Source organism: Miscanthus floridulus, chromosome 8, assembly GCF_019320115.1.
Source record: "Miscanthus floridulus cultivar M001 chromosome 8, ASM1932011v1, whole genome shotgun sequence".
Lineage (NCBI taxonomy): Eukaryota > Viridiplantae > Streptophyta > Magnoliopsida > Poales > Poaceae > Miscanthus > Miscanthus floridulus.
The window spans coordinates 195258895-195266741 of record NC_089587.1 but is presented as its reverse complement, the minus strand read 5'-3'; the positions used below and the strand labels follow the sequence as shown (position 1 = coordinate 195266741).

At 52.4% G+C, this 7847-nt stretch overlaps 2 pseudogenes; both read right to left on the bottom strand.

The window, feature by feature from the left end:
- Positions 1-3713: 3713 nt before the first annotated feature.
- Positions 3714-5108, bottom strand: LOC136470448 (UDP-glycosyltransferase 82A1-like; annotated as a pseudogene).
- Positions 5109-5416: 308 nt separating this feature from the next.
- LOC136470447 (UDP-glycosyltransferase 82A1-like) lies at positions 5417-5938 on the bottom strand (annotated as a pseudogene).
- Between the last annotated feature and the right edge of the window lie 1909 nt (positions 5939-7847).

The following is a 7847-nucleotide window of genomic DNA, read 5'->3' as shown; positions in this document are numbered from 1 at the left end:
CCCTCGTGGATGCTTTCAACGTGTCCCTTGGGGATACCTGCCATGAAACATTCACGAGAGGGGTGATGGCACCCCTGCTAGAGTCAGAGCTGGAGGGCAATTCTGATTCTCCTACGAGGAGGCCGTGGAACGATTCCATGACATATTCGATCATCCCTATGAACTCGTCGTTCGTGGGGGATGGGGGAGTGCGTTGCGCCACAAGGTGGCCAACGGTTTCTACGGCGTTGCGCAGACTGAACGGGAGCACTGTCGGTGAGCTCTGGATGAGGTATTTTGGGGAGAGTGGCTCTCCTCTGGCAAGCTATGTCATGACATTGGTGAACGAGAAGGTGAGGTGGTGTAGGTCCTCCCAGGATGGTCGGGGTCCTAGGAAGGCGCCGAGCTGGCGCTCTAGCTTCCCGTAATCGAAGTCGAGGAGCTGGTCGCTCCCAGGGGTGCGGGCCTTCGGTGCGTGCAGCTGTAGCTCCTCGAGTGCCTCGGCGATTGCGTCGAGGCCATCGGAGTGGAGAGGTTGGACGGTAGCGGGAGACTGCGCCAACTCTCCCTCTGTCGTGACGATGAAGTCTATGTTCCTGAAGCGCACGTGCACGCCCGAGACTTAGCTGATGCCGTGACTAGCCATCCGAGACCTGGTGTGGACGTCGAGACACGCAAAAGGCCCCTATCTAGCGCGCCAATTGTCGGTGTTTTCGATTTGCCACCAATGAGTAAAATTCTAATATTACACGTCTGGCTCGGATGGTGTGCTTAGAGGACATGAGGTTTATACTGGCTCGGGCAGACAGTCCCTACGTCCAGTTCATCGCTGCTGCTCGTGTTACTAGCACTGAAAGTTTGTAGTAGGGGTTACAAACGGGCTAGAGAGAGAAAGGATCCCAAGTCTCTGGTGGAAAGAATGAATGGGTGCTGAGAGCTCGACTGCTGCTCAGCCGAGTGTTCGTGTAGTGCTCTTGTGTTGATCTGGATCAGATCTTGATGGGTCGATTGATTCCAGGGGGCTTTATGGGACGCTCTGCTTTCCCTTTTATAGGCTAAGGGAAAACACAGGTTACAGTGGAGGAAAAGAGAAGAACGAGAGAGAGAAAGGCCTTCAGGATCACCAGGTCCTTCTTCTCCTTCACGCGGGTCCTGCCGACCTTGTAGATCTCAATAGGGACAGCTCCACGTCGTGGCCCTGTCCGTCACTGGTGCCATGCGCAGGCGTCGTCTGCCGGTCATGGCATTCCATCCTGTCCCAGCGAACGTCGTGGTGAACTGACGCTCCTGTCATCGTTCATACGAGGGTTAGGCAGAACAGCACCGGCATGCCCGACGCTGTTCTTAATGTGAACCCTCAGGTATGGCCCGTCATGGCCACGGGTTACATCGAGGCGTGCTAGTCTCTTCCATGGTGTCAGAGCTTTGACCCAGGCCCATACGCTTGGACCTGAAGTGATTGGCGGTGGTATGGGTCCCCGTCGGGCGAAGCGAAGCCTACACCCAAGGGGTCGGGCGAGGCGGAGCCCGGGGCCTCGGGGTCGGGTGAGGCGGAGCCCACGGCCTTGAGGTCGGGCGAGACAGAGCCCGCGACCTCGGGGTCGGGCGAGGCGGAGCCCGCGGCCTCGGGGTCAGGCGAGGCGGAGCCCGCGCACCTGGGGGTCAGTTGGAGCTGTAGTCGCGCTCTTGACTGCTCGGATAAACCAATGTTGATGACTATTAGCTCTTCCCCTTCGGGTACCCTAGTATTGGTCCCCGACACCTTCTTTCTCTCATACGGGCACTGGATATGAGAGTCAGGGATCCAGTCTAAAAAAGTAAGCCTTGAAGAATATAAAAAACACCAAAACTTGACCACACCTAAGGAATTAGACAACCCTTCCAAGGCCCAGACCTTGTAGTTTCTTAGCGCCTGCTAAACACCATAGACTATATTCATCCTTAAGCAAACTCAAGATTGAGTTAAAGGAGAAACACCCTAAAAAACACAAGCATTCCTATGTTTCTAGATCATCCAAGCAAGGAGATGATAGATACAATCGATGTCGTCAGCCATTACTTCACAATCTCGGTTTGAGTTCTTGTTAAAGCATCTAAATTAAAATTGAGAGTTACAACCGTTAATGGCCCAACAGATGACGCAAGAAAGGAGGATTTCTTAGCTGAGATGCAGATGATCGAGCCAACAACTGCCACCCCCTGCCTTATCGTTGGTGATTTCAACCTCATATACAAGTCCAGCGATAATAATTACCTTAACCTCAATAGAAGGTTGAAAGGAAAATTCAGAGCTGCATTGGATGAATGTGAACTTTTGGAGATCACTTTACAAAATAGAAAGATCACCTGGTCTAACGAACGAGAATGCCCGACGCTAGTGAAATTGGACGGGGTCTTTTGCAACGCCCAATGGGATGTCCTCTTCCCAAATTTTGCTTTGAACGCGCTATCAACAGGTGGTTCAGACCACTGCCCAATCCTCCTGGCTCCTGCACCACTAGCAAAGCACTGTAAAGAGGGCTGCGTTCAGATTTGAGAACTTATGGACCAAAATCAACGGTTCAGTGAGGTAGTCCAGCGAGCTTGGGAAAAGCCACAGTTTGGCTCAGCACACATTATCCTACGCAAAAAAGCTCATGCAAACGGCCAAAGAGCTAAGATCCTAGAGCAAGCCTCTCTTCAGCATCACCAAGATTCAGCTGCATATTGCCCATGAAGTAATTTTGAGATTGGATATAGGATCCTGTCTCCTGAGAAGAGGCAGCTAAGGAAAGTGTAAAAGTCAGGGTGCTGATGAGAAAATTTCCTATTTGACACCGAAAAAAGTACTGCCTTCTAATTTGACACCCCAAATCAAATTCTTTCCTATCTGTCCTTGTCTCAAGTTTTTCTTTTCCATTTGACACTTCTGTTAGTTCTGTGAGGAAGCACCGTTAGTTCTCCAAGTGCGGCAATGGGAAAAGACTGAAATGCCCTTTGAGCAAAGTGAAGAGAGAAACTCGGTCATTTATCACGACTCTTCGGTGTATGATGACCGACAACCTTGCTACGGGGTTACTCGGGAGTGAGGATTGGTTGAGCTTCGGCGTAAGTTGAACTCGATGGTTAACACAAGACAACAATTTATACATGTTCAGGCTGCTGAATAGTCTAATATCCTACGTTCTGTGTGGCGTATTGCCTTGCGTTAGATTGCTTTTAAAATCTAGGTTATTTCAGTTTTGTTCCAAGTCAAACTTCTATAACTTTTACTAGAAAGTACACTAATACTTACAACAGCAAATTAGTTTTTTCATTAAATTCACTCATAAAATATGTCTTTGATAGTATATTTATTTACTTGGTATTATAGATACTCAAGCATTGTTCCTATAAATTTAGTCAACGTTAGAAAAATTTGACTTAACAGGACTAAAAACAACAACATGCATTTTGTACCAGAGAGAGTGGATGATTTTTACTATTTCCCATTAATTAGTTTAATAAGACACGCCATAAATCATTCAGGTCTGAAGCCCCCCATGCATGTTTAGATCATGCCCTCACGGGCGCTGCCTGGCCAGTGGCCAGCGACCGAAATCGGACATTGCCTTTCCCACGTGCACAACTAAACACCCGTTAATACTTTCTTATTCTCGTTACAAGATGAAAGGTCACTTGCAAGCACACAGGCACAATTGAATTGGTCTTGGTCCTCCAGCGACGTGATGTACAAGGTTAGCTTTATAGTTTTGTTATCCAGTGTCACCGCTCTCGATTCCATCGATGAATAGGTCGAGGTTGCTCTTGGCAATACTCCGCGCCGCACCTGCCATAACTATCTCCTTCATCCCATTCACTTTCTCTTGCAAACGCCTACCCTCCTCGCCCTCCGTGACCCTCTCAACACAGTCCTTCACAGCATTCCGGTCGGTGCTGGCCATCGCGATCCCAGCCTCCCACATCTTGACGATGTAGGCACAGTTGATGAACTGGTCGCCGGAGATAGGGTAGCAAATCATGCGGACTCGGTGCGTCACGGCTTCCAGCGTCGAGTTCCATCCGCAGTGCGTGATGTAGCACCCCACAGCGTGGTGACTGAGAAGTGAGAACCTCCTCCTGCGGCGCCCACGGGACTATCTTGCCGGTGCCGCGGCCGGCGACGACGGTCTCCACGAACCCGTCGGGGAGGCCGGCTCGCCACGACGTGTGGTTCTTCAGAACCCAGAGGAACGGCCGGCCGGCGGCCTGCAAACCGAGCGCGAACTCGGCTATCTTTTCCGGGCCGATCGGCGCGACCCAGCTCCCGAACGAAACGTAGACCACCGACCCGGTACTCTGCCGGTCCAACCAATCCATGCAGGTGGAGTCCGCCTGCCACATGGTGCAGGCCGCTGCTGCCGTGCTCTTCGAATTCTCGTACGGGAAGCCGCATGACGAGCCGGCGTTCTCGGCACGAGCCTCCAGCATGTTGCTGTCGTTGCTGTTGCTGTTGAAGAGTGGCCCGACGTGGAGGATGCGCTACCCCGGCGGCAGGTCGTACCGGTCGGAGTCGCTGCTGCTGGCGCCTTCGCCGGGGAAGGAGTTGACGAGGATGGTGGGGAGGCGCTTCGCGCGGTGCACGGTTCGCTTCCAGAATGCGAACCTGGATTGCTGGGATGCCGCGCCACCGACGAGCCATGGCAGATCTTTGGTACTCAGTTGTAACCTCGAGGGTGTTGGAACCGGTGGTGACCACCGAGTTCACGGTCTTGGAGCTGGTTTACAGCCGGCCCGGCTCGTTACTAGGAGCCTGCGCTCCTACAGGTCCCAAGTCCACCGGAGCTACAACATATAAGGCATTGGGCCTTCCCAACCCAAAAGACTAGCCTAATAGGTGGGGGTTCTCCCGCCTTATATGTTGTGCTCCCCCACCATCGCTACATGATGTGGGACTAAACCCCAACAATCTTCCCTTTAGTCACACATCGGGGTGCCCCCGCCATATGTGATGCTCGAGATTTTTTTATCGGGTTTAGCTTTTCTGACCATGGGCTCTGACACCAATTGTTGGAACCGGTGGTGACCACCGAGTTTACGATCCTGGAGCTGGCTTACAGCTGGCCCGGCTCGTTACTAGGAGCCTGCGCTCCTACAGGTCCCAAGTCCATCGGAGCTACAACATATAAGGCATTGGGCCTTCCCAACCCAAAAGACTAGCCTAATAGGTGGGGGTTCTCCCGCCTTATATGTTGTGCTCCCCCACCATCGCTACATGATGTGGGACTAAACCCCAACAGAGGGTAGTATCGGGTCTCCAATCTTTTGATGTTTGTTAACTTGATCTTCGTCGTCTCCGTTTGTCGATGATGGTGGCAGTGGCTCCCCTTCATGTCAGTGATTGTAAATCTTTCAGCACGCACGCTTTTCATACAAATATCTATATGCATATCTTTGCCGTAAATCAGTAGAGATGGACTCAACGAAATGCTTGGGACATTGGAACTTGCAGTACATAGCTAGCAGGCATGGTGGCTGGCATACCGGATCCGGAGATGAAGCCCTTGCTGATGAGCTCCGGAATGGCCGCCACGATGCGGTTGCTCGCGAACATCACCGGCCAGAACCCCACGGCGCGGCCACGGGGACGGCCCACGACGCCAGGACGTCCACGACGAGGCAGGAGCAGGACACGCCTGCTTTCATGAGCATTCGCTCCAGGTGGGCCGGCATGTGGTGCTCCATGGCGTGCACGATGGTGGCGAAGCCCGGGGTTCGTCGTCTCCGCCGTCGTACGTCCGGGACGCCGCTCGGGATGGGCACGAGGGCCAACTCGGCGCTGCGGGCATCGCCGGTCTCGGTCTGTCCCATGCGGCGGTGGACGAAGCAGGCACCGCTAGAGTGACCGCGACGCCAGGTGGAGCATCGGTGTGATGTGGCCCTGCGCCGGGAATGGCACGAACACGATGGCGCGCTGCGCCTGCGTGGATTCGGCGCCCATGCCGGCGTTTGCTGGCCTGAACTATGGGATGCGTGTTCGTGGATCGGTTAGGCTATCAACAAGAGCACCAACCCAAATACAAGACATATTCTATGGCTTGGGTCACCTACAGAAAAAGAGTCACGCACCCAAAAGGTCCCTTCTCCAACAGCAAACGAATTCCTGCGGTCCCAATAGGCAAAAATATCTCGCACCTCTCCCGTTCCTCATCCCAAATTGCAAAAAAAAAAATTCTTCAAATTCCCTTGTTCCATTCTCTCCCCATCGCTCTCTCCCTCGCATCTCCCGTCGCGGCGTCTCCGATGCGGCGGCCGCCGCTCACCCTTCCTCCCTCTCTCCTTCCCTCCCCGCGTTGCGCTATCACCGACGGCGCCCCCAGGCGCAGCCTTCAGTTAGGATCGCTGGGGCCTCTCCGTCCCCATGGCGAGCTCGAACCCTAGGTTCGGCGGTCGCCGTACCGTGGGGACCGTCCGCTGCGGCCTTGCTCAGCTCGCGCTGAGGCGGGGTCCGTTGCCGGCTCCAAGCGCCGGGGGACCTGTGTCTTCTCCGCCGCGCCGCCGGTTCACCGCGCCTCCGCCAACGACGTCCTTGGCCTGCGGCGCTGCAGCACCCGTGGGCCCTCGCGCCGGAGGAGGAGGACGATGGCGTAGAGGCCTCTGCCGCCGTCGAGGGCGTCGCCGCCGCTGCCACGGGCTGCCCCACCCCGACGCCTCCTACGCACCAGAGATTTGGGTTCAGGAGAGAGAAGACATTTGTGATCCCTCTCTCCTTCTACGCAAAATAGATGCTTGGTATGCCTACTCTGTTGGACGCCGTTTTTTCTATGTGTGCGATACATTTTTGGTTTGGGTCGCTATATGGGTAGGCTGTTGGAGACAGCCTTATTTGATTTGCCAACGCCGTGTGGGCTACAGGATTTATAGGCTAGCAGACATGGTGCACTGTCCTTTTTTTTTAGATTTGACAGTCACAGGAGTTAGGCTGTATGGTCGTATGGATCCGCTACCACCTAATTCTCCAACAGTTTTTTAGCTCAATCTATAAATTCTCACTTAAGAGAGTTATTTAAAAAAAAACAGCTCTCATATCTCACTAGCATCCAACAGTTTCTCTATTTCTTGTTCGGCGCTTTGGAGAGTCAGCTCCATTCTCTATCTTTGGTGAACAAGAAAACAAGAACAGAGGATAAGAATATTTGAAGATATAATTGAATAAATTGTTGGAGAGGAATTTTTTTATCATAATCTCTATTCCTATCACTCTGTAATGATGATATATAGAGACTCTTGAAGTTGCCCTAATAGCTCACAACTAAGGCTCAGTTTGAATTCCATTCTGTCGACGAAATCTGGTCGGCAGTCTACCGAGTGGTATACTCACGGTGATAGATAAATCAGTGGAGGTGTGCGTAGTACCAACCGGATGGTAACAGAGACACAAGACACAAGATTTATACAGGTTCATGCCGTCAGCATGACGTAAAACCCTATATCCTGTGCTCTGTTATTTTGTATTGATTGTGCATCAGATTCGATATATCGTCTAAGGGACCCCTGCCTCTCCTTATATACTCTGGAGGGATAGGGTTACAAGGGAAATATCTTATTTGGTATTATACAATAAACCACGTCTTCTTGTAGCCTTGCGGTGCACGTCTTCATCTTGTGGGCTAGGCCACTTTTGGGGCGCGACCCATATCTTATCTTGTGGGTACCGGGGGCCATACCCCCTATATTCTCATGGAAATTCTAGATAGTGATGTAGAAATTGGATTCTATCTTCTACAACTAAAAAGAACAAAGCGTTGACATCGTTTTGGTGCGACAATTGCCTTAGTTCGTCCGTCTGGCACCCCCATCGATCCCGCCTCCCACACTGTCCAACAGGCGAGCGAGAGAAAAGGAAAGGA